Source organism: Schistocerca cancellata, chromosome 2 (assembly GCF_023864275.1).
Source record: "Schistocerca cancellata isolate TAMUIC-IGC-003103 chromosome 2, iqSchCanc2.1, whole genome shotgun sequence".
Taxonomy (NCBI): Eukaryota; Metazoa; Arthropoda; class Insecta; order Orthoptera; family Acrididae; genus Schistocerca; species Schistocerca cancellata.
The window spans coordinates 1,018,725,986-1,018,752,660 of NC_064627.1; the positions used below are offsets into that span (position 1 = coordinate 1,018,725,986).

The window sequence follows — 26,675 nt, forward strand, 5'->3', positions numbered from 1 at the left end:
TATTCTTGTGAAAGAAGCGTTCATCATAAATCTTCCATTGCAGTTAGCATCTGCGATGTATTTTTCATCGTTTTTAGGTAGAATTAAAAAAAAAACTGCAGTTAGGGTATGGAAGAGTTGATGGCCGATCGATCTATAGGTCATGGCAGCAACAGGTTTGATAGGAAAAGGGCAGAGGAGGAAATCTTCGGTGTATCTCTCAGAAGAATCATCCCGACTTTTTCAAGGCTGATAGGGGAACGGCTGATACGGGATCTGAACCGCCGTCCAGCCGCATGCGAGTCCAGTGTCATACAAATGCACCATCTCTTCGAGCATGTAGGTGGCTGACGAGACAGGGGTTTGTCTCATAGGTAACGATGCCGTAAATGTTTGATACGAGAAACTGAAAAATGGTTCAAATGGCTCTGAGCACTATGAGACAGCTTCTGACGTCATGTCCCCTAGAACTTAGAACTACTTAAACCTAACTAACCTAAGGACATCACACACATCCATGCCCGAGGCAGGATTCGAACCTGCGACAGTAGCGGTCGCGCTGTTCCAGACTGAAGCGCCTAGAACCGCTCGGCCACTGCGGCCGGCCCAGAAACTGAAAATACAACAGTATGCAGTGATACTGCGAATTAAAATGCACAAAGACTAAACAGCTAAAATTTGAAATTGTATGTACCGATGTACAAACTGCGTGAACTTTCGTCTTCCATAAACAGTTTCATCGTACACAGCGACAGAGAGAGAATCATTATATGAAGTCCGAAGAACAATACATCACTGTTTAGCCCTCGAAGGTATTTTTACAAGAGCCAAGTAAAACTCCGCTCCATTTGCCGGCAGATAAACAGCGGTACACTTAAAAATACATCAGTTCCACTCTCTTTCCACAAAACGAATTCTGTGCCTTTATATTTTTAAGAAAAGGTCTCGGAGATGTAAAATCTCTGCTACTCTCGTAACGTTGTACAGAAAGCTTATTTCGCCAATAGCTCCATACTTCACGCAAGTAGCGTATCTGTTAGCCACTAAACGGGCTGACTGATGGGTTCTCAGTGACCATTGTACGCCCATGCTACGTCTACAATGCAAGTACTATCTCCCAGGAAACTTTCATAAAATTTCCTCAGTTTTGACGCTTTTCCTTTCAAGGATATTTTTTAGCTTCTAACAGCTGCCGTCCCCATCAGTTTTGAAATGTCTACAGAATAAGAGGAATGGCGTAGTGTCCTTGTTAAATAGATTAAACAAGAGAAGTAATAATTCTCAAAATGAGCCGAAATTATGCGTGTCAGTTGAGTATCTGAGAAGCACATTCATTTAACTAATATTACAAGCCGTAAATAATAAAATGTCGTCAATTGTGATTTTTTGTGGTCTCTCACAGGCGTTTGATTGTGTGCATGATGTTACACTCATCGACAATCTCATGTTTTATGGAATGATGGCTTTACACAAAACTGGTCTGAACCATACTTAACTGAGTGCAAAAAGTTGTGCTGAATAGTTCAAACAACGTTGGAAAGCTATAAAATTTTAGTGACTGGGAAGAAATTACGTGGTTCACTTTGGATCAAGTCCTATGCCTTACATGTGAATCAACCTCAACGTTCAATATTATACACTATACTTGCGTTATAATAAATCCCATTAGAATGAAAGCAACAGAAGTGATATTTTCCAAACAATTATAAAGTGGTTAACAGAAAATGGATTCTCCCTAATTATTGAAAAGAACCACTATTTTCAGTTCTGTACAACAAAAAGAGTCATACCAACAATTGATATAGCACAGAAGCTGGAGTCAGTAAATAGGGCAGAACGCTCCAAACTTTTGGGTGTGTATATTGATGAAAACTTGAACTGGAAGAAGCGTATTACTGAACGTTTCAAACACTTAAGTTCAGCGATGTTTGCTTTTCGTATAATTGCCGATCTTGGAAGCGAACGAATTAATCTCCTGATACATTTTGCGTATTTCCACTCACTAATTTCCTAGGGTAACTCACCACTTAGAATGAAAGTACTGATTGCACAAAAACGAGATGTAAGAAAGTTACAAGAGTTGATCAATAAGTAATGTAACACATTTTTGTCTCGACCATTTTCAGTTGTAAAGGTGCGGAATTGTTTGTGGGACATTGTGGAATATTCCCATTTCATCCCATGTAGTTTCATGAAGTTCCGATAGGTGGTAGCACTCTACGCAGCCTTCAAAATGTCGTCTGTAACGAATGTGGGTCCCAAGCAGAGAGCTGTCATTGAGTTTGCTTTGGCGGAAAACGAGAGTCTTGCAAATATTCACAGACGCTTGCAGAATGTCTACGGAGACCTGGCAGTGAACAAAAGCACAATGAGTCGTTGGTCGAGGCGTCTGTCATCATCGCAACAAGATCGAGCAAACCTGTCATATCTCCGTCGTACCGTCTGGCCGCACACAGCTGCCTCTCCTGCGATGTTGGAAACTGCGGACTCTCTCATTCGAGGTGATCAACGGATCACAATCAAACACCTCGCTGCACAACTCGACGTCACTGTTGGTAGGGCTGACACACTCGTCCACCGGTTAGGGTACTCAGAAGTGTGTGCCCGCTGGGTCCATCGCCACCTAACACAAGACTATAAAGAGCAATGAACGACCATCTGTGCGGAACTACTTGCGCGTCAAGATCGTGACAATTTTTGTCGAAAACCGTCACAGGCGATGAATCTTGGGCTCATCACTTCGATCTGGAAACAAATCTCTCCTCCCGGACAGACCATGAAGGCCCAACGGTAGCGACTGGCCGCCGTGTCATCCTCAGCCCACAGGCATCACTGGATGCGGATATGGAGGGGCACGTGGTCAACACACCACTCTCCCGGCCGTTTGTCAGTTTCCGGGACCGGAGCCGCTACTTCTCATTCAAGTAGCTTTTCAGTTTGCCTTACAAGGGCTGAGTACAGCCCGCTTGCCAACAGTGCTCGGCAGACCGGATGGTCACCCATCCAAGTGCTAGCCCAGCCCGACAGCGCTTAACTTTGGTGACCTGACGGGAACCGGTGTTACCACTGCGGCAAGGCCGTTGGCCTCTGGAAACAAAACTCCGAAGAAAAGTTCAGCACTACGCCTCAGCCGGTTCAGTCTTGGCGACTGTCTTCTGGGACTTCGAAGAGGTTATTTTGTTTGATGTCCTTCCTCATGGTGCAACGATCAAATCTGCAGTGTGTTGTGCTACCCTCAGAAACGGCTTCAGAATGTTCGTCGCCATAAAAATTCAAATCAACTTCTCTTCTCCATGACAACGCAAGGCCTCACACAAGTATGCTCACCCAACAACGTCACAAAAAACGTCATTGGATGCTCTTCTTCATCCACCTTACAGCCCAGATCTCTCAACTCACTATTTCCGCTGTTTGGCCCAAAGAAGGATGCACTCCACGGGAAGCAGTAGGTGGCTAATGTGGAGGTTATTGATGCAGGAATACGTTGGTTCCGACCTCGACCAGCAGAGTGTTAACATGAGGACACACGAGACCTCCGAATAAGGGGATGTAAGGCCGGCATATTGAATGGAGATTATGTTGAAAAATGGGGTTTTGTAGAGTAGAGAATGGAGAATCCCGAATAAAACCATTCTGCTTACATAAAAAAAGTGATGCATTACTTACTGGACGCCCCTTGTATGTGACGTTGGTGGTTGGAACTTCATGAGAAGATCCTGCTGCAACGAAGATTTTCACCCCAGTTCTTCATCATATCCGTGACACTCATTCCCCTGTTTCTCGATAATACAAAACGAACTGTCCTTCTTTGAACTTTTTCGATGTCGTCCGTCTATCCTATGTGGTACGTATCCCACACTGTAGAGCAATACACCAGAAGAGGACTGTCAGACGTAGTGTAAGCCTTCCCTTTAGTACACCTGTTAAATTTTCTAAGTGTTCTGCCAATAAATAGTAGTATTTGGTTTGCCTTCTCCACAACATTACATATGTGGTGGTTCCAATTTAAGTTATTTGCAGCTGTTATGCCTACGTATGTGTTGAGTTTGCAGCCTTTAGATTTGTTTGATTTATCGTGTAACTGAAATTTACCGGTTTCGTTGTAGTGCTCTTGTGGATTTCATGCTTTTCCTTATTTAGTGTCAATGCCACTTTTCGCAGCGTTCACATATCTCGTCTAAATCATTTTGCAATTTGTTTTGCCGGCCGGAGTGGCCGTGCGGTTCTAGGCGCTACAGTCTGGAGCCGAGCGACGGTCGCAGGTTCGAATCCTGCGTCGGGCATGGATGTGTGTGATGTCCTGAGGTTAGTTAGGTTTAATTAGTTCTAAGTTCTAGGCGACTGATGACCTCCGAAGATAAGTCGCATAGTGCTCAGGGCCATTTTTTTTTTGCAATTTGTTTTGATGATCTGGTGGCTTTACAAGGCGGTAAATGACGATATCATCTGCAAGTAATCTAAGTGGGCTGATCACATTGTCTCCAAAATCGTTTATCTAGATCAGGAACAGCCGACGCCCTGTAACACTTCCTTGGGTAGCGCCAGAATTTACATCTGTTTTACTGGATGATTTTTCAGTCAGTTGCTACGAACTGCGACTTTTCTGACAGAAAATCACGAATTCAGTCGCACAAATGAGGTGATATTTCATAGGTAAGCACTCTGATTGGAAGCCGCTTGTGAGGAACAATGTGAGAAGCCTTATGAAATCTAAAAATATGGAATCAGTTCGACATCCCCCTTCGATATCACTCATTATTTTGTGAGAACGATATTTTTGAATCTGTGTTGTCTGTTTGTCAATAAATCGTATTCTTCGAGGTAATTCGTAATGTTCAAGGACAGTATATATTCCCAAATCCTATAGCAAATCTATGTTATCGATAAAGCTCTGTAATTCAGAGGATTACTGCTATTTCCTCCATTGGGTAAAGGTGTGGCTTGTGGAGCTTTCCAGTCTTTAGGTAGGGATCTTCCGACGAGCGGGCGATTGTATATGACTGTTAAGCATGGAGCTGAACCTGACCGGAATACAATCTGGACCAGAGGCCTCGCCTTTATGAAGTGATTTTAGCTGCTTCGCTACACCGAAGATATCGTCTTTTAAGTTACTCTGTTTGCAGTTGTTCTTAATGCGAACTCTGGAATATTTACTTCGTCTTCTTTGGTGAAGAAATTTCGTAAAACTCTTTAGTAACTCTGCTTTAGTGGAACTGTCGCAAGTTGCAGTGAAGGTATTGACTGGGTCTTGCCCGCTGGTGTACTTTACATTCGACCAGAATCTCTTTGGGTTTCCTTCCAGATTTCGAGACAGAGTTTCTTGTGGACACTATTAAAAGCATCTCGCATTGTAACTTCTATAAAACGTCACCAGTCTTGGCGGTACTGCATTCTTTTACGGTTCTGCATTCATTTAAATTCGGCATACTTTTCCGTTGCTTCGTGGTGTTCTAACTTGTTTTGTGTACCATGGGGTGTAAGTACCGCTTCTTATTAACTTATCTGACATATTTCTTCAATTTAGGGTTATTCCGTTTACTTTTTTATTCTCATTTCTGTTTCGCGAACTTGGCCATTTTTGTATAACAGTTCATCGCTCAGAAAATCCCTCTGTACTTGAGTCTTAATCCTAACGACCGTTTCCAATCCAGCTAGAGCCATGTTGGTCACATTATTCGCAAGAGATTCTTCTATAATTTATATCGACATTCCCGAAAATCTTCACTGCATATTTAAAGAAACAAGTCATTAACGTGAAAATATTTTAACAATGTGCCAGTGAAACAGATGGATTTCTATACAGTTGTAAATTAAAAATTTTCCCGCTATGTTCACGACTTTTTATTAGACATCTTTACGCCATTACGTAAATTATTAATAGCAAATCGCGTGGACTCATAATCCCACATATTACGCAGAGATAACGGTTTGAAGCTGGTACACAATACGAACTACACAGACTGAGCCTTTCTGTTACAGAAATAAATGTTTAATTATTCAGGAACGGTAACATAATGGACGCTAATTCCGTTAGTCACCTTGTAACAAGAAACAGACTAAAATAAATCGCAGATACTGAAGTCTTTGTGCCTGACGTCATTTAGATTAAAGCGTTTATGTAACTGTAACTCGTCATGTTGAGTGAAAATTTTGTAAAGTTGTTAAATGAAGAAATAGAGAAAAAAAGAAAGGTGGTTGGTGAGTAAACTCGCGTCGGCGACGACGTCATTACAGACAGGGAGGTGGTTTAGATTTGGGATACTTTTCCTTCTGCTGTATTTATGGATGCTGAAACGTCCCCTTTGAGCAATTTATACAAGACTGTGCTTAAACTGACACACAATATTTTTTTAGCGCAACGCAATCTGACTTTCAGAAATCCCTACAAAACAATGGCCCTGACTAACATTAAACTATACCTTTCACAAATAACTTACCTCACAAAAATCTTCGTTACTGGAACTACTGCAATACAGCGAGCGCCACTACTGCCAGCTAAATAAAAGATTCAAACTACTGAAGGCACTAACTACTGATAGGGATAGTTAGCAAATGAAAGATTTTAATAGAGAACAAACACTGTATTTACCTTAATAATCATAATATATATATAGCAGTTCATGACAAATTACAAAACTCCGCCATCTCTCTCCCCCCATCCACCACTGCTGGCGGCTCACCTCCAACTGTGCAACGCTACGCGCTGTTCACATCCAGCTGCCGCTGCCCAACACTACAATGGCAGACAACAATGCAAACTAGCCACAGACTGCACACAGCACAGCCAGTGATTTTCATATAGAGCGCTACGTGGCATTACCAATAAGAAAACATAAACAGCCTACTTACAATGCAAACGTATCACTGGAGATCGATTTCGAATCTAACTAAATATATTTGACGATGAAGCGTATTAGCTTCGAAACAGCTCGGGAATATTTTAATATAAATAGATACAGCTCAAGGAAAAGTTATTTTTTGTGTTTATGTGGATGGAAACCAAGTATGCTCAGTGTTGTCGAAGGAACCATTAGGAGTTAGCCTTAAGTGATTAATTTAGTCACATTATTCGCAAGAGATTCTTCTATAATTTATGTCGACATTCCCGAAAATCTTCACTGCATATTTAAAGAAACAAATCTTTATACGATCTAAGAAATCTCATAACTGCCACCGTTATACGGCTTTTGTCTTTTTTGGTCTTGCATTTTTTGTTTTTGGTCGTTACTTATGCTACCCGTGTCCTTAAGAAACGTGTCTGGTGATAACAAGAGAAATATAATACATTTGGATGTAAACATCTTCTTTAATTTCATGAAATAACTGTTTTAACCTAAAGGAACAAATCAGAAAATCTGAACAAGCAAAATGTGGTAACGTAGTTGTTATTTGTATCAGAAGCTTGAAATGTATTTCGTAATATAACCAAAACTGCTTACGGACCTTACGAGGGAAGGGATAAGTACTTACGCAACGCACAATAGGTGTTTTTGTTACACGTTTCCCCATTGCAAGCATCAATTTTACGGAGCACTCAACGGAGGGATACATTAATACATCGTTTAATAACAAATGAGGTGAAAACAAATGAAAGTGTAATGCACAATTGCTATATACGATGAAATTTATGACAACCGTGGGTATACGAAGCGTTAAGGTGTTTCATGCTAGAAACACTCTTAAGAGTAACATGAGGTACGAAACAGTGAGATTAAAAGTTTAATTATTCTGCTAGTGAGGGGAGAGTAAACAGCACAACAAGGCTAACAAAATTTAAATTACTATTTTCACGGGAGAAATCGTTGACGACAAAAACATTTACATTAAATGGATGTTGTTACTTCCTTGATAAAAAAATAACTCCTGTTGCTGTATTCTGTAAGCTGTTTGTTTTCCTGCTACCAATTTCAATAGTGAAAGTTGGCAACAGAAAACAGCACGTTAGATATGAAAATAGAAATTCTCTTGTGCTTCTTCCATGTGTTGTTGTGACTTGATGCTGTCATGCTAGTCTTCCCCGAACAAACCTCTCCATCTCTGCATAACTTTTTACTACGCGTGATCTATCACATCTTACAAACTCTGTTTCTTACCGAAGGTGTTTGTTTCACCATCTATTCATTGGCCAATGGTGTTTTGGCTACTCGACATTTAGATATTTGTTTTACCTTTATTAATTTTCATATTAGAGGAAGAGCTGAGGGTGGTTTCCATCCGGGCCAGCATAGCTTCTAATTTTACTGCATCTTCATTCAAGACGGTGACGTCATCTGTGAACCTCAGCGTGTGTATTTTGTTACTAAGAATTTTAAGTTAGCCTGTACGTCCTAGATTATCCGTAGTTTCTCCCTAGCTTCAGTTATTGGCCTCTGGATGTATTCTTTGAAGGAGAGTCTGAACACCCTTGTCGTACACCCAGCTTAATAGTGGCTTCTTCTTGATGTTCCACACATCTTATTATCACAGCCAACTCTTCTCTATAGTTTCTGCAGTCTAGCCCGTCCTCCTTAAAACGACAGAGGTCAAGACTTTCGAGGTGTGTCTGAAGGTGCTGTATTGTTCACATCTGTTTGGAGAGGCTCTCTTTGGCACTGGCACCGTGATAAATTTCTGAAGTCTGTTGGGAGCTCCAGTTTGCTGCATAACTCGTATGAGATGGAACAGTTCTTCATGTAGCTGTCCTTCAACAGCCTTGATGAGTTCTGCTGGTTACCATCAAATATAGTGGATTTCCCAGATTTTAGCTGCCTGACTGCAAGGTGTATCTACGATATACTTTAAAGGAGAGGGTAGTTCAGCCGTAAAGTCCATTGGGACCTGGCACATTGGTAAAATTCGAGCGATTTCCGCTGTTTCCGCTACATAAATGTTGCTAAAGGGCCGATAACAGATATCCCAAAATAATGTGCAGCTCACATTCTTGATGTTTTTGTGGAGGTGATAGCTGAATTTCCAAAAGTTATTTGGCTCGAAATCGAGACGCTGATATGTTTTCAGCTCGTAGTTCAACGTGAAAGAAGGTCGAACCCAGCACGTACTGCGAAATAAAATACAGGGTGTCCAAAACCTACCTTTACAGCCTAAGATTATAATACTTTAAAAACAGTACTAGATATTAACAAATGGTTCTGAACATGTGGTAAGTCAACTCATAAAGTTTTATTTGTTCATTCGCACACAGAAATTTTTGTACCCTTAGTGGCACGGATAACGTCTAGTCGGAATTTCATTTCTCTCCAAGTATGATTCAAGATCTCCACGGTGACATGGTCACATGCATTGTAAATGCGTGCCCCCAAGTTCTGTATGTCTATAATCTTGGTTTGGTACACCAGATACCTTACGAAACTCCACAGGTCTGAGGCCAGGTGATCGTGGCGGCCGCCGAATTGGATCATCTCGTCCACTACACGATCCCTTAGCAACCCAACCCAGATTTTGTTTAATAGGCGCAAGACCTGGCCACAGTCAAAGATCCTCTGTACTGGGGTAGATCAGTTCAGCACAGGCAATGTATGGTCTTCCTATATCTCATTGAAAGATAACATCACGAAAAACTAGAAATCAGGACACAGCCACCAGCCTTAAGACATCAGCAATGGAAAGACTCTTGCCAAAATTACCGACTATAGGATTTAGAAGTGATCGTACGATGTGGAGAAAGCTGAGTGTGTGGTCTGGTTCATACAAACGATCCGATACCCAAGGGTAAAAAAACTTCAGAACACAGTATGGAAGGCAACCACCACCCTTAGACATTCTTTGGGATTGGCATATTTCATTTATGGAGACAGGTGGTGGTATACATGAAAAAGGAAGTTGGGTACCCCCACAACATCACGACAGATGTTGAGCCCCGTGAAGATTCAATCTGGCAACGTTTGTTCTCTTCAGGGCGTTCACACACACGGATATGTCCGTCGTGATTCTGTACGCTGCACTGAGACTAGTATAAGAAGATAATATGGTCCCACACGTGTATCCCGTGCTCTCGTTTGTCACAACTACAATCGACACACTTCTCCACAACCAGATCAAAGGAAGCCGTAATCATGACCACCGTACTGCAAATCTGCAGTAGCCCACAAGTCATCGCACTTACTATAAACAAATCAGATCGTCGCAGTGTCTTGCAATAAACAACCCCTTTTCCTACTTTAAGGCACGTGAAGCGGCTTTACGATACTGCACAGACGAGCGAAGAATGCGTAACATACACTGGAGAGCCAAAGAAACTGGTACACCCGCCTAACAACGTGTAGGACCCCCGCGCATCACGATGTGGCATGGACTCGACTAATGTCTGAAGTTGTGCTGGAGGGAACTGACACCATGAATCCTGCAGGGCTGCCCATAAATCTGTAAGACTGTCCTGCTGGAATTGCCCAAATCCGTCGGAATGTACAATGTATACGAATGGACGCAGGTGATAAGACAGGATGCTTACGTATGTGTCACCTGTCATAGTCACATCTAGACTCATCAGCACACGCTCCACACTATTACAGAGCCTCCACCAGCTAGAACAGTCCGCTGCCGACATACAGGGTCCATGGATTCATGAGGTTGTCTCCATACCCATACACGTCCATCCGCTCGATACAATTTGAAACGAGACTCGTATGACCAGGCAACACGTTTGCAGTCATCAACAGTCCGATGTCGGTGTTGACGGGCCCAGGCAAGGAGTAAGGTTTTGTGTCGTACAGTTATCAAGTGTACACGAATGGGCCTTGGTTCGAAAGTCATATCGGTGATGTTTCGTTGAATGGTTTGCACGTTGATAGTTGTTGATGGCCTCAGCACTGAAACCTAAAGCAATTTGCAGAAGAGTTGCACTTCTGTCACGTTGAACGATTCTCTTCAGTCGTCGTTGGTCTCGTTCTTACAGTATCTTTTTCCGGCCACAGCCATGTCGGCGATTTGATGTTTTACTGGTTTCCTGATATTCAAAGATGCACTCGTGAAATGGTCGCACGGGAAAATCCCCACTTCATCGCTACCGCGGAGATGCGGTGTCCCATCGTTCGTGCGCCGACTATAACACTACGTTCAAACTCACTCACATCTTGATAACATGACATTGTACAGCAGTAACCGATCTAACAATTGCGCCTGGGACTTATTGTCTGACCGCAGCGCCATATTCTGCCTTTTTACATATCTCTGTATTTGAATGCGGATGCGCTTCAGTGTATATTTTCTGTTGCTACACTGACGGTAGCAGTGTCATCAGCGAATATAATCAATGATATCCTTTCACCTAGAATGTTAATACCACTCTTGCGCCTTTCCCTTATTTCCGTCGGTTAGGGTCACGATGTCGAATGAAAAGTATCGATATTTATGAGTAGAATCGTAATAAAACTAATGTAACTGAAAAAGGATCGAACTTAAAGTACCCACCCTTTGAGGCATTGATTTTGCTAACAAGATCAGATACTCTCTGTCGGCTCCAGTCCCACCAAGCACTGGTGCCCCTGAATGGTGGCTGGCAGTTTTGAGCCATTCAGGATCAGCAATGTAATCCTGAAGAAGATCCTGCAGAGGGATCGAAACGTCAAGCAGTGAAGAAGTTTGAAGAGGAATACGATGTTGCTTAACTGTGGTATCACATAGCGATGTCACCCCAACGGCGTCTTAACAGTGGGCAACGGAAGTGGAAGTATCTGTCAGAGGCCGATAGTGCTGTGCAGGATGCAGTGGACCCACAGCAGCATGCCTACAAAGCCACACCTCCAGCGGCTGTGGATTATGAGAGCCCTCTGCTACCGCATTATAGGACGGCCGGGGGCAGCCACACTGCCCACTCGGACTTGGAGTCTCTTCGCTTTGTGACGCTACGTGGACACCGCCTAGTCAAGATTCCGACGCGACCGTTCGTGCTAAGTTCAGAGAGCCTCATCCTTGTTAACTTTGAGATTGGGACTTTATTTTTCGCTGCAATATTTGTAATGAGTCTTCGTTTGCTTCGAGAAATACAAGTTACGTAAATTTTCGACTTCCTATGTTAACTTGATCGCGAAACATTTCTGCTCCTGTCCATCGTTCCTAAGACGACACTTGCTGCACCACTCTGTAGCCCACTTTACCTTAACGTTGTGAAGTCGTACACAACACTAACGGCTCACAAGGCTTTATCATCAATGACAACAACTCCGAAAGCCAGCAGACTCGAGACAAGGGTTACTCAGTAGGGTAAGTGCTATAATATACTGATACGAGTACAATTAGCAATACGGAAGTATCGAGAAAAACAATAACAGTATCGAGATGAAAGTACTCGATACCAAGAAGTATCTATACACTGCTCTGTGACAAAGGTCGTCCTCCAATTAATGTCGAACTTGGCGGTCAGGAGAGACGGCCAGTGGCAGCGGCCGATTCCGAGGCGCTGGCTTGCGAGTGCGGAAATCGATTGTGAGCGAGGTCGACGTCGGGATCGACGCACTGGGCGTCGCGACGCCCACTGTCGACCCGGCGCGACCAGGAACGGCCATTAGCGCGGCCGCCTGGCGACACGCGACGGCCCGCCGCCAATTTCCTGACACCCTCCACCGCCCCCCCTCCCCAACACACACCCACACCTGCCTGTCTTTCCACAGATTAGAACCCGGCGCCTTGTTAATTCGCTTCCGGACCAGCGTGCCAGCTTGCGATGCGGAGTAAACACTACTATCAGGCGACACCTACAAAGTAGACGAGTGAAAACTGATGTTTTTTTAAATCGGAGCAGACAATCTACACCGAGGGCTGAGATGACAAAAGTCTTGCGATAACTCTACGGACATATACAGATGACGGCACTATCGCATACGCAAGGTTTAAAATGGCAGTGCATAGACGGAGCTGTCATTTTTACTCGCGGCATTCGTGTGAAAAGGCGTCCGACGTGATTATGGCCGCATGACAGTATTTAACATGTTAAGTGATAGCTGAATCTAGACTCATGGGTATTCCATTTCAGAAATCTTAAGGGGATTCAATATTCCGAGATTCACAGTGTCTAGATTGTTCCGAGAATACCAAATTTCAGGCATTACCTCTCACCATCGACAACGCAGTGGCCGATTCCTTTTATTCAACGCCCAGGAGCAGCGGCATTTGTGTAGAGTTGTCAGTGCTAATAGGCAGGGCTGAAATAATCGCATAAATCAATGTGGGACGTACGATGAACATTTTCGTAAGGACAGTGCGCGAAATTTGGCGTTAATGGGCTATGGTAGCAGACGACCCATCCGAATGCCTTTTCTAACAGCATGAAATCGCCTGCAGCGCCTCTCTTGCGCTCGTGACCATATTGGTTGGACCCTAGACGACCTTGGCCAAGTCTACATCTACATCTACATGGATACTTTGCAAATCACATTTAAGTGCCTGGCAGAGGGTTCATCGAACCACCTTCACAATTCTCTATTATTCCAATCTCGCATAGCGCGCGGAAAGAATGAACACCTATATATTTCCGTACGATCTCTGATTTCCCTTATTTTATCGTGGTGATCGTTCCGCCCTATGTAGGTCGGTGTCAACAAAATATTTTCGCATGCGGAGGAGAAAGTTGGTGATCGGAATTTCGTGAGAAGATTCCGTCGCAACGAAAAACGCCTTTCTTTTAATGATTTCCAGCCCAAATCCTGTATGATTTCTGTGACACTCTCTCCCATATTTCGCGATAATACAAAACGTGCTGCCTTTCTTTGAACTTTTTCGATGTACTCCGTCAGTCCTACCTGGTAAGGATCTCACACCGAGGTCAGATGAGTCTCAGTTTCAGTTGGAGGGAAATGAGGAGGTTCTCCGCAGAATCGGGGAGGAAAGGAATCTATGGAAAACACGGTCAAGAAGAAGGGACAGTATGACAGGACATCTGTTAAGACATCAGGGAATAATTTACATGATACTAGAAGAGGCTAGAAAGGGTAAAAACTACAGAGGGTTCCAAAAAAATGTATCCACTGCTTAAAAGTCCATAACTTGTAAACTAATGGACGGAGTTGTCTCATTTTTGGTGAAAGTGTAGCTTAACGCCCAACTTAAAGATATCACTGTAGGTGTTCGAAATGGTCACCATTAACATCCACACACAAACGATGCCGCCGAACTGCAGCACGAACTACTGACTTCAACGTGTTCAGTCGGATATTTGCATATGAATGTACGATGGATTCTCGAAGTTCATCCAATGTGCGTGGCTTTTGTCGATAAACGACTTTCTTTAGTGTTCCGCACAGGTAAAAGTCCAGAGGAGTTAGGTCTGGGGAACGTGGTGGATACTCCACAGCACCTTACGGCCTATCCATCTTCCTTGTAGATTTTCGTCGAGATACGCCCTAACACGATTTTGGCAGTGGGCTGGGGGACCATCTTGTTGAATGTAAATGGCAGGTAAAATGGATGTCTGAAGCTTCTGAAAGTACACCTAACCGGTAACTGTGCCGGTAGAAGATGGATAGGCCGTATAGGTGCTGTGGAGTATCCACCATGTTCCCCACACCTAACTCCTCTGGACTTTTACCTGTAGGGAACACTAAAGGACGTCGTTTATCGGCAAAAGCCACGCACATTGGATGAACTTCGAGAATCCATCGTACATTCATGGGCAAATATCCGACTGAACACTTTGCAGTCAGTAGTTGGTGCTGCAGTTCGGCGGTATCGTTTGTGTGTGGATGTTAATGGTGACCATTTCGAGCACCTACAGTGATATCTTTAAGTTGCACTTTAAGCTACACTTTCACCAAAGATGAGACAACTCCATCAATTAGTTTGCAAGTTATGGACTTCTAAACATTGGATACATTTTTTTGGACCCCTCTGTACATGGAAAGACACAGAATGGAGTATGTGCAGAAAATGATTGAGGATATAGGCTGCAATTCCTACTCTGAAATGAAAAGGTTGACACAGCAGAGGAAGTCGTAGCAGGCCTCATCAAACCAGCCATAAGACTGATGACTAAAGAAAAGCATTCGGGAGGACGACGGTTCAATCCCGCGTCCGGCCATCCTGATTTAGGTTTTCCGTGATTTCCCTAAATCACTCCAGGCAAATGCCGGGATGGTTCCTCTGAAAGGGCACGGCCGACTTCCTTCCCCATCCTTCCCTAATCCGATGAGACCGATGACCATGTTGTCTGGTCTCCTTCCCCAAAACAACCAACCAACTAAATAATAGAAATGAGTAAAACGGTAGAGCCCCAGTGTGGCGCAGACCCTCATGAAGTCAAGGACCCAAGTTCTCTCAAAAAGGCGCTGTACAAGCTCCATAATGGTATGGAACGGACTGGGTCCTCTCGTTTAGCCGAACCGATCAATGACTGGAAATGGTGATGTTCGGCTAGTTGGAGACAGTTTGCAGTCATTCATGGAATTCATCTTCCCAAACAACGATGGAGTTTTTATGGACGACAATGCGTCACGTCACCGGGTCAAAATCGTTCGAAATCGGGTTGAAGAATATTCTGTACAATTCGAGCGAATTGTTTGGCCACCCGGATATGAATCCCACAGAACATTTATGGGACATAATCAAGAAGTCAATTGGTGCACAAACCCTTGCACGGGCAACACTTTCGCAACTATTGACGACTACACCACACTGTGCTGAAGGAGGTGTACCGTAACTTTTGTCACCTCTGTGTATCTGAAATACTTTTTTATTTACAAATATCTCGGCCGCATTAGGCCTATTTTGCAGTTAACCAGTTTCAACTATTACGATCATCTTCAGACCCAGTATCTCGCTACGAAAGCAACATACACTATGCGATCAAAAGTATCCGGACACCCCCAAAAACGTACGTTTTTCATATTAGGTGCACTGTGCTGCCACCTATTGCTAGGTACTCCATATCAGCGACCTCAGTAGTCATTACACATCGTGAGAGAGCAAAAGCAAAATGGGGCTCCCGCCGGAACTCACGGACTTCGAACGTGGTGAGGTGATTGGGTGTCATTTGTGTCATACGTCTGTAAGCGAGATTTCCACACTCCTAAACATCCCTAGGTCCACTGTTCCCGATGTGAAGTGGAAACGTGAAGGGACACGTACAGCACTAAAGCGGACAGGCCGACCTCGTCTGTTGACTAACAGAAACCGCCGACAGTTGAAGAGGGTGCTACTCTATAATAGGCAGACATCTATCCAGATCATCACACAGCAATTACAAACTGCATCAGGATCCACTGCAAGTATTATGGCAGTTAGGCGGGAGGTGAGAAAACGTGGATTTCGTGGTCGAGCGGCTGCTCATAAGCCACACATCACGTCGGTAAATGCCAAACAACGCCTCGCTTGGTGTAAGGAGTGTAAACATTGGATGATCCAACATTGGAAAAACGTTGTGTGGAGTGACAAATCACTGTATACAGTGTGGCGATCCGATGGCATGGTGTGGGTATGGGGGCCGAACCGCACAGTAACCCTGGGTTCGGTTTGGGGCGGCGGTGGTGGGGTGGGGGGACTGCTGTGGCCTGTTGTGGGGCTACGGTGGGACGAAGCCTCTCCGTTGTTTCTAGGTCCCCAGTTTAATACATAAAATACAATATAATTGTCTAGTAGAATGCGTCGGAAGATTTTTAAAGCTATTCGTAGCTTATGAGGTTGTCTATAAGAAGGTAGAAATGCCACAAAACATTAATGATCAGCACATACAGAGGATTGATTAATTGTGCAGGACGTGGCAGTTGACCTCGAACGTAAATAAATGTAACAAATTTCGCATACATACGAAAAGAAAAACACTACTGTACAACTACACTGTTGCCGACAAATTGCTGGAAACAGTAACCACTGTAACTATCTGCAGCGGCCTACGGTGGAGTGACCACATAAAACGAATAGTCAGAAAATCAGTTGTGGATGCATTGGAAGAATCTTAAGGAAATGTAATTCGCCGACGAAGGAAGTGGCTTACGAGACGCTTCTTCGATCGATTCTGTAGTATTGTTCATCACTCTAGGACCCTTACCGGGTAGAGTAAGACCAACGGAGCGTTTCGTCACCAGATCGGCTAGTCGGCGAGATAGCGTTACAGAGATTTTCAACAAACTCAAATGGCGGATGCTACACAAGAGTCGTTGTTCATCACGCAGACGTTTGCTATTGAAAGCCTGAGAGATTACTTTCCGGGAAGAGTTAGGCAATATATTGCTTCCTCCAAAATATGTCTCTCCAAATGACCACTACTAGAGCCAATACAATAACTTACCGCAGTCATTCTCCCCACGCGCTATTCGTGAGTTTAACAAGGAAAGGGGGATCAATTACATGTACCGGACGTACCCTCCGCCACACACCACCAGGTGGCACGCGGAGTACTAACGTAGATGCAGATGTACTCATCTAGCGCTCATCAATTTAAGTTGCTTTTAAGTGTCAAAGATGGCAGCAAGAGAAAGAATAACAAGGTATTAGTGTCTGATAATGACTCATTAGAGTCGAAACCAAGACATTTGTGGACAGAAGAGAAACTAGGCCGATAAGACAAACTACGCGAATTTGGACGGATCTGTTTACAGTGATGGGCACCTTCAACTGCGTTTGAGTCCTGAGATATTCAGTTTCCTAGATAAATAGGTACAAAAAAGAAATGGTGCAAATGGCTCTGAGCACTATGGGACTCAACATCTTAGGTCATAAGTCCCCTAGAACTTAGAACTACTTAAACCTAACTAACCTAAGGACATCACACACACCCATGCCCGAGGCAGGATTCGAACCTGCGACCGTAGCAGTCCCACGGTTCCGGACTGCAGCGCCAGAACCGCTAGACCACCGCGGCCGGCCTAAATAGGTACAAGCTACGGGTAAATGCGAATAGCATTCAGTATGTACAAGAACCAAGAGGGACCAATAACAGTGGAAGACCAATAGAGACGTGCTAGGATTAAAAAAGAGGCAAGACAAGGTTGCAGTCTGTCTCCTCTTCTCTTCAACCAGTAAATGGAAGAAGCGACAACAGAAATGAAAGCAAGTTTCCGGAGTGAGATTAAAATTCGTGGTGAGAGTATATCAACGATACGATTGGCTGTTGACACTGATAACCCCAACGAATGTGAGGAAGAATTGCAGGATCTATTGAATGGAATGGACAGTCTAATGAGCAATGAATGTGGATTGTTGTCAAACCACGGAAGCACGGAAGTGTTGAGGAATAGCAGAAATGAGATTAGCAGTAAGCTCAACATCAAACTTCGGGATCCCTAAGAAGACAAAAAGAAGGAATTCTGATACCTTGGAAATAAAATTTTAGCAAAATGTTTTATTTGAAATTTTTTATTGAAATATGTCAGTAGCACATGAATGATTACTCAGTTGCCCACCATGGGATTGTTCATAGTGTAAGTGGGCTGTTTCTGTGTTGGCAGCGCTGTGTAGCACTTTGCATTGGATCTCTGACTGCGCTTTCTTTGTAATAGACTCTGTGGCTGGTCGGACTCGTTGTTGGAAGGTAACCGCCAGTAGTGTTGGGCAGTTGGAAGTTAGTCGCCAGAAGTGATGGAAGTACTGTTGGGCAGTTTGAGGTGAACAGCCAGCAGTTCTATCCTATGCTCAACAGGCGTAGCACACTGAACAGAAGGGTGTCGAGGTCCATGTACATGACACTTATCCGACCCCTGATGACGTACGCAGCTCCCGTCTGGGGATACGCTGCGCCTACACGCCTGCGCCGTCTGCAGCTCATACAAAACAAGGTACTCAAAATCATAAGCAATGCTCCACGATACACACGCATCGCGGACCTACACCGGGAATACCGACTTGAGACTCTCACGGAGGTAATCCACAAACTCACCACAAGACTATACAGAAACTCCAGACATTCGCAGAACCCGTTTATTCTGAATCTGGGGAACTACGACCACAACCATAGATGGAAACATAAAAGACCAAAAGACATACTTGCAAGGACATAACATCTATGGCCAAGCTTACGCAAACATAACGGCACAGGCGAGCCTCTGTTAATTCAGACGCATTTACTGGATATCCAGCTGAAATACACTGCCGAATAACTGGCAGCACACAGGGAAGCCGTACCGTACACTGCATGCAAACAAGCTCCACACATCCCCCACACAGTGAGATGATCTATGGCCGATCTCCCACTACTGTATAACGATCTTGATTGTTCCAGGAAAGTAGCAGCCGCAGCAACTGGGACACATCACCATCGCCTGTCACGGTAATGATGCATGATACCTATACTAACAAATCCAACCTTGCATGAGCTATCGCAGCTAGTAAGCCACTACTGCTCTTACTACCCATCCCACTGTCGCAGAGGTTTTTTTCCCACGGCACGAGCCATGGCACTTTTTTCCCTCTGCTCTTCAAATCGCTACCCTCACTCGCGTTTCGTCCACTATCTATCACCTGATGGACCGTGTTAATGCGTAGCCTTACCCAGACGCACGGACAACATCACAGCCCAGCATCCTGTGATCCACCTACTAGATAACTAACATGTTTACGGAGGTGACAGTAGAACTTTTGGTTTGGTCACCACGTTGGTGAAGGCGTGGAGGGGCCCCATCTCTCTTTTTTTAAAAAAAAAAAGAAGCCAGCAGTGATAGTTGTTAGATGTGAGAAGTTAGCATCAATGGAGAGTAGAGGTCTGAAGTGTTAGCGTAGGCTAACGCGTACATCTTCGACTTGGAGATTGAATATTTTTCCTAATTATATACCTATGTACTAGATGTCAATGACGATTTATATTCGTGTTTGAACTGGATTTCACTTTATTAATGTAAAAAATACATTATTTGGTTTGCAACAAAGTCTTGCCTCTGCTAACCACATGCCTATTTGTTGTTAGTGGCTTTAGTAGTAAGAATTTTTATTTAGCTGGCAGTACTGCTGCTCGCTGTATTGCTGTAGATCGCGTAATGAAGATTTTTGTGAGGTAAGTGCTTAATGAAATGTGTATTTTATTGTTAAGATTTCTTTTTACTCAGGGCCATTCTTTTGAATTAATTATTTGAAGTCAGATTGCGTTGTGCTAGAATATTGTGGGCCAGTGTTCACATGATAAGAAAAAGTAAAGAGAAAGTAGCCTCAGTACGTTCAGTTTTACTCAGCTGTTTCAGAATCAAATGACGTAGAAGTTTCATCTTCTCAGTCATTCTGCAATTTAAGTGCAGACACACTCATTTAAATAAAGAAGTCTCAATAGCAGCGGTGGAATTCAATCGTGGCATGTGTTTCATGCTACGGTATCACTTCTTTTTTCTTCTATAATGGCCCAACTAAAAACCATTTGCCTATTTTAGTTCCTTATTATTTTTATCCTTGCAGTCATTTTTCATCTGTTCACAATGTTTTTTTCTTGCTGTCTTCTGACCACTTCAGAGCAGCTTTTGTTACTCTCCTACTTTGGAATCGTTCCACGGTTAATACTCATTTCTCAAACACGTCTCTGTCGTTGTTTGTTCAGCTTCGTATTGCCTTTTTATAGCACAAATATTTGAAGATCATTTTGGTTAAACTACTATCTTGCAATCGTAATAAATGTTTTCTTTTCTCATTACTTCTGATATGTTTACTATGTTTCGATAAATTTTATTGTTACTTCGTATTTTCCGACCTTCCTTAGTTTTCCGTGGGCCTAATTTCCTAATGATTGTCCTTTCTACCATAACTAATTTACATACAGTTTAAAGCGAGATATTCGCTTGCATTAGACGTTCTGGCTTCGCTGCTGTACTGTAGTGCCTCAGTTTTGCGTTTTTAATGGCCGTTATTGTTGCACAGGTATTTAATTATACCATATGCCCTTCCGTTTTATATATAGTATATTCTGTAACAGCTTTGACTAAATCATTTTCTTGGTTTATCTCCCACAAATGTTAAATTTTTGAACCTTCTCTATTTTGCCAGTATCTATTTTCAAGAATATCGGAACATTTTTATTCTTTGTTAAATTTTTTTGAGCAGAAAGTTCTGAAGCCGGGCTGACTGGCTAGTCCTATTAAACGATTAATTTCTATTACAGTAGTGTGACTTTTTCAGAAAGTATATCAAAGATATTTGCAAATGCGAGAGAGTTTATATCAATACTTTTGTTCCCTATACCCAGCCTTATTTATAAAATTTTATGGTCATTCAGTTTTTCATTCTCTCTCCTAATTTTTTTTTTATAGAAAATAATTAAAAGCAGTTGGGGTAGGCCATCAAGTCTTTTTATTTGGAAGAGCTATTTCCCTCATAAATTTCACTTTCGATAGTTTGTATGGTTTCACGAATTACATTTGCTAAATTATTTACATCAAATTCTCTGATTATTTTATGTGTAATTTCTCTGTCAACACAATCAAAAGTCTTTATGAAGCGATCAAACTTTATTTAAATGCCTTTCGAAATCAGTAATCTGTGGCGAATGACTGACACCAGAGTAAATATTTGTTCATATCACTATTTGCTCTTCACCTTGATACCTAAATGACTATTCAGTGTTGTTTATATTCTGTTTAGTAGAATCTTTATGTTTGCTTTTGACGAAGTCTGTCTAATTTCTCTTTTAACCTTTAAACTTATAAATTCGACGACGTATGACGCCTGAAACGGCGAGCAATTTCTTTTGAAATTATTGTGACAGCAACAGCCAACAAATTATTTTCAAAAGAATGAGTCATTGTGTGTCCCCGTGTTCGGCTGAAATGTATTCGTTCCATATCAATATTTTGTCAGTGGGTCGTTTCCATAACGAAAATTGTAATTGTAATAGTAGCTGTTAGCATCCTTTGTGATGTCGTTGTTTATCACACGGAAGAACATGTTTTTCTTACCTTATAAATGTTTTGTATCACGTGCTCAATTAAACATAGCGAAAAACGGGCGGGAATTAATACATCACGAAACTTAGTTGCTTATATTACATAGTTCTTTACGCATTGCAGAAGCAGAGTGCGAGTAGAGATGATTATGTTGCCAAAGCGAGTTGGACGGACTGAACTTCCATTTTCAGAGAAGCGATAGTAGCTGACAGTATTTGCGATCCACATTTGTCGCTAGGATTCCGGGAAACCTGCTCTGCTTCCTGTAACCAGTCGATAGTGATTTACACCTGACAATTGCAAACTGGCATTACTGCTTGTCTGGATGACTGCCGGGATATCCAGCGGTATGCTGTTTTAACGCGAGAGAAATAGGAGAGAATTGCGCATGTACTCTTGACGTCAAACGCGAAGCGCGCTGCCACGGGCATACAAGAACCTGGCGTAGCTAAGTCGTCACAACGACGACTCTGATAACGCGGGCCCTGTTTGGATTCTGACCCACTTACAGCGCCTGACCTCGACCTATGGCCGCCTTCTTCACCAAACAACGCACGTCCAACGGAGAGGAAAGCCACAGTCCAACATCTCACCGATCTGAGAACATCACAGGGCTGTTCAAGATGGACAAGGACTACGGTGGTACTCCACTTAAGGGAATAATACCGGAATTCACTTACAGTTATTTTGGGGAAATCCCGGTTGCCAGACTGCGATACGAGTGCGGCTCATAACGAATACGAATCTCGTGTCTTCAACAATGCTCCACTACGCTTAATAATTTCCAAATGTGGCAACATGCAGACATTTATGAGCAGCTCAATTAGAGACATATGATTGATTGCGTGCACCACCATGTTCTGCCCTAGTAATGGAGACTTCGCGTCGTGATTGCAAGAGATACCGGAGGCGGTGGGGTTGATCACACAGATTGGTTGTTGGGTTGATCACAAAGATACGTCATACTCGTTTCCAAGAGGTGCATGCCTTAATTCATGGCGTTCAACAGCTTAATTTGTGAGTGATGGGATGGTGCTTTGTCTTGCTGGAAATACACGTCACTTGAAGGGTGCTTCCTGTACGTCCAGACTCTGCAGATCACTGGCTGAAGTCCTTGCACAGGATTCTTCGCATTGTACATGTTATCGGGGCTCATTCTCGTCCCATTCACATAAGAGGCGCAGGAATAATTGCTTATACGCCTCTGGCCGCGCTGTGATAGGTCTAATCTTGTCTTCGTGATCCCTATGGTAACAATACTTATAATTCTATAGTACAAGACTACGTTCCTCACTTAAAGCTGGTGCTTCAAACCTTTTACGTAGGCTTCACGGGATAGTTTGCATCTATCTTCAAACGTTTGCCAGTTCAGATTTTTTTAGCATCTCCGTTATGCCCTCCAGTTGCTCAAACATCATCATTACTCGATACAGGTACCACATACTTGTGCAATATTCTAGGACTGGTCTCACGACTGTTTTCTAAGCAATCTCCTTTGTAGACTGATTACATTACCCATGTTTTCTACCAACGAACCCAAGTCTGCCACCTGAATTACCTACGAGCAGTCTTATGTGATCGTTCCATTTCACATTCCTGCAAATTGTTAATCCAGGTACTTGTATCAGTTAACCGATTCCAGCTGTAACTCATTGATTTGGTAGTCGTGGGATACTCGGCGAACATTTAAAGCATGTTGCCAATATTTGTACCACTTTGGATTCGACTGAATATTATTGCGCGAGGCATGATCGATATTCAGGGATATGACAAGAACGGTCATTCGAAGCAAAAACGTATGGTAAACAGGGGCTCTAAAATGCGTACCTCAAGAGCTATAAGCACTTCTTCATCTTCGATTTTCCAAAAGAAACCTCTTCCACTGCAAGCTCTTTGTTTCCATATTTTGAGAGGTTGTATTATGGATTAAAACAAGAAAGAAGTCTAGTAAATATGGGCTTTAAAGTGCATCCTTAAGACTTATGAGCACTTGTTCGTCTTCGATACTGTGAAACACAACTATTCTACTGAACAAGTGCTCATAGCTCTTAAGATGTGGGTTTAGAGCCCATATTACTACGCAACTTTTTCTTGTTTTGGTCCTTACTATCTCTTCCGAAAAGATGGAAAGCAAAGAGCTTGCAGCAGAAGACATTTGTTTCACAATATCGAAGATGAACAAGTGCAAGTTCTTAGAGTATGCATTTGAGAGCCCATGTTTGCTTGCCTTTTTTGCTTCGAAAGAAGCTTTGCTATCACATACTTAAACATTGACCATCCAACCTGGGACGCCCAGTAGATACACGCGTTATCTCGGAAAGAAATCTGAGGTTGCTGTTAATATTGTGTCAAAGATTATAATATACAATATGAACAACAAAGGTCACAGCACACTTCCCTGGGGCTAGAGGCAACAAAACGATATCCTGAATCGGACAGTAGGTTTCTCTATGGCTGCCCGAGTTGACGGTGGTGTGCGTAGAACAAGCAGTAATACTGCTATAATTCTAGTATCTTATATTTTATCAAACATGATGTCGTATCTATTGGATTATAACGGTTACTTATACTAACAATTTATCTACGGGTACTTTGACCTGCTATAGGTCGAATATGCATTACAGAAGACAAAAAGACTTTCAAAATAGATTTATCTCTGGTGTCAAGTGTTTCGTATTACTTAACGTGATTACTTTTTCATATAATTTGAGTTGCCTTATATACTGGTATTTTAGCACATGCCAAACGCATTTGCCAATAACAGTCATAAATTATAGCCGGCCGGAGTGGCCGAGCGGTTAAAGGCGCTACAGTCTGGAACCGCACGACCGCTACGGTCACAGGTTCGAATCCTGCCTCGGGCATGGATGTGTGTGATGTCCTTAGGTTAGTTAGGTTTAAGTAGTTCTAAGTTCTAGGGGACTTATGACCACAGTAGTTGAGTCGCATAGTGCTCAGAGCCATTTGAACCATTTTTTTTCATCAATTGTATAAAGCTACAGAGCACCACTTGCGCAAGAAATCTACTTTGTTGACGACTTACCAGTTCCAGTGTAATGGTACCAAATCATCTGCTACTTCTGAGAGCGTTCATTTGAAACCTTGTTACGACCACGGGAGGTTTCATATTATCAAATATGTGAGCCCATGTGATTGAGCCATAATCCACTAAAGAAAACAGATTAATGGCAAGGGTAAGATTAAAATCTTTTGCGCAGTAGAAATTAGCTTGATATTAAACACAGGTCAGGTAAACAGTTTAAATCTGTTAATTGTTTCTACAGGTCATTTTTTTCAGAGTAAAAGTTTCATTCTAAAATTAACTCATATAGGATTTGGATTAGCTTCTCTCCACGATCTGTAGCACGTTTGTTGGTCCAGAAGATATTTAGGTTCAGGAAATTTCTAGCTTTAAACTGGACTGGAAGAATCGTAGATGTATCCATTCGGACAAGGTTGTGCTCGAAAGCGCAAGGTTCCACGTCTGACTACATGCTCATCACCGCAATGTTAATACTGGTATTTCAGGAAGCAAATTTCATTCCACTGTCATATTAACTCCTGAAATAAACTGTTCTATGTACTGTGTTGTTGAAAACAATTTTCGTAGAAAAGTTTTACCGGATTCGTTCATTGAACAGTAAATATAACGAATCGCGTCAGTGACTGAGACCAAAGTCAATTTTAGGTGATGCTGATAAACTATGATACCAACCATTCATATCTATCGTAGAGCTGTCTGGAGACATTTTACAAGTTGCCGCCTGATATGAACTTGTATCTGATCGGCAAAAACTTTGATGTGCTTGAAGTGGATACAAAAAACAACTGCCAATACATGAGTGTTGGCGCTGATCTGTTTTCATGATATCAATTCCTGTGCTAGGTTATCGATGACAGCTTCTTTTGTATTGGTCAAAATCTGGAGAGTGTGTCTCTTGACGCGTTCTATTTTATCTTAACACATACCTAATCTTACGTGCGCAAAACGAACTGTGTGACCAAATATTTTTCCTCGTTCACCAGGGAACATTTCATTCAAGGTTATTTGGAAATTATCGAACGATAATAGAAAAGAAGCAGCGCTGCATCTTTAAAGGGAGAAATTTTATCGTATTAAATTTAAAAATATGTTTGAAATAAGATACATAAAATTTAAGAAAAGTATTGATGGGCAATATATTTCCCTAATAAGAGACATCACGACGAATTATTTCTGTAGGATTTTAGAACAAGATATGCACACCTTAGGTTACACTCCGTCTGTCAATATAATCGGGGATATCTGCGATTGCGCTTACAAAATATGCTGCCAGGGGGAAAAAAAGAAAAAAAAATGTTAAGCAGCCAGATGGGGACGAAAAAACTTCACAATTTGAGAGGGTATGTTATGTTACTTCGGTGGTGAACTCGAGTCTGACTTATCACAGACCATGCCAGTATGGGCCCACGTATCAATATGACGATGCACCTCCTCTGCATGCAATGTTTCGGTTGAAAAGAATGTCATAATGCCGTTGTATCTTTTCCTGAGACAAGCTGACTGATAAATGTTATAAGTGGTCCTTTGCATCTCCGATACTGCCACTGGGACTCAGCTGACTGTTCTAGCTGGCGCCACACAGAATTTAACTAGCAGCGATCTATCTATCTTGCTAGCCTATGGAGTATCTCAATTTCACGGTGACCCTTCACACGTTCCATTTGCGGACGGGCAACATGCTGCTGAAAACCGGCAACATCTAAGGTAGTGCATGATAAGGGTGTCTGTTAGTTACATGCACCACAGATCATTTAAACGACTCTTTTATCGAAATGATGTGGAACAAGTCAGTTTAGAGGATATGTATACATGATTAATGTTAACATCAAGCAACACATTATTTTTAGTCCTACTCATGCAAATACAATTTTTTT

General features: G+C 42.6%; 1 pseudogene; it reads right to left on the reverse strand.

The window, feature by feature from the left end:
- Window positions 1-2,946: 2,946 nt before the first annotated feature.
- Window positions 2,947-3,064, reverse strand: LOC126163409 (5S ribosomal RNA; annotated as a pseudogene).
- Between the last annotated feature and the right edge of the window lie 23,611 nt (window positions 3,065-26,675).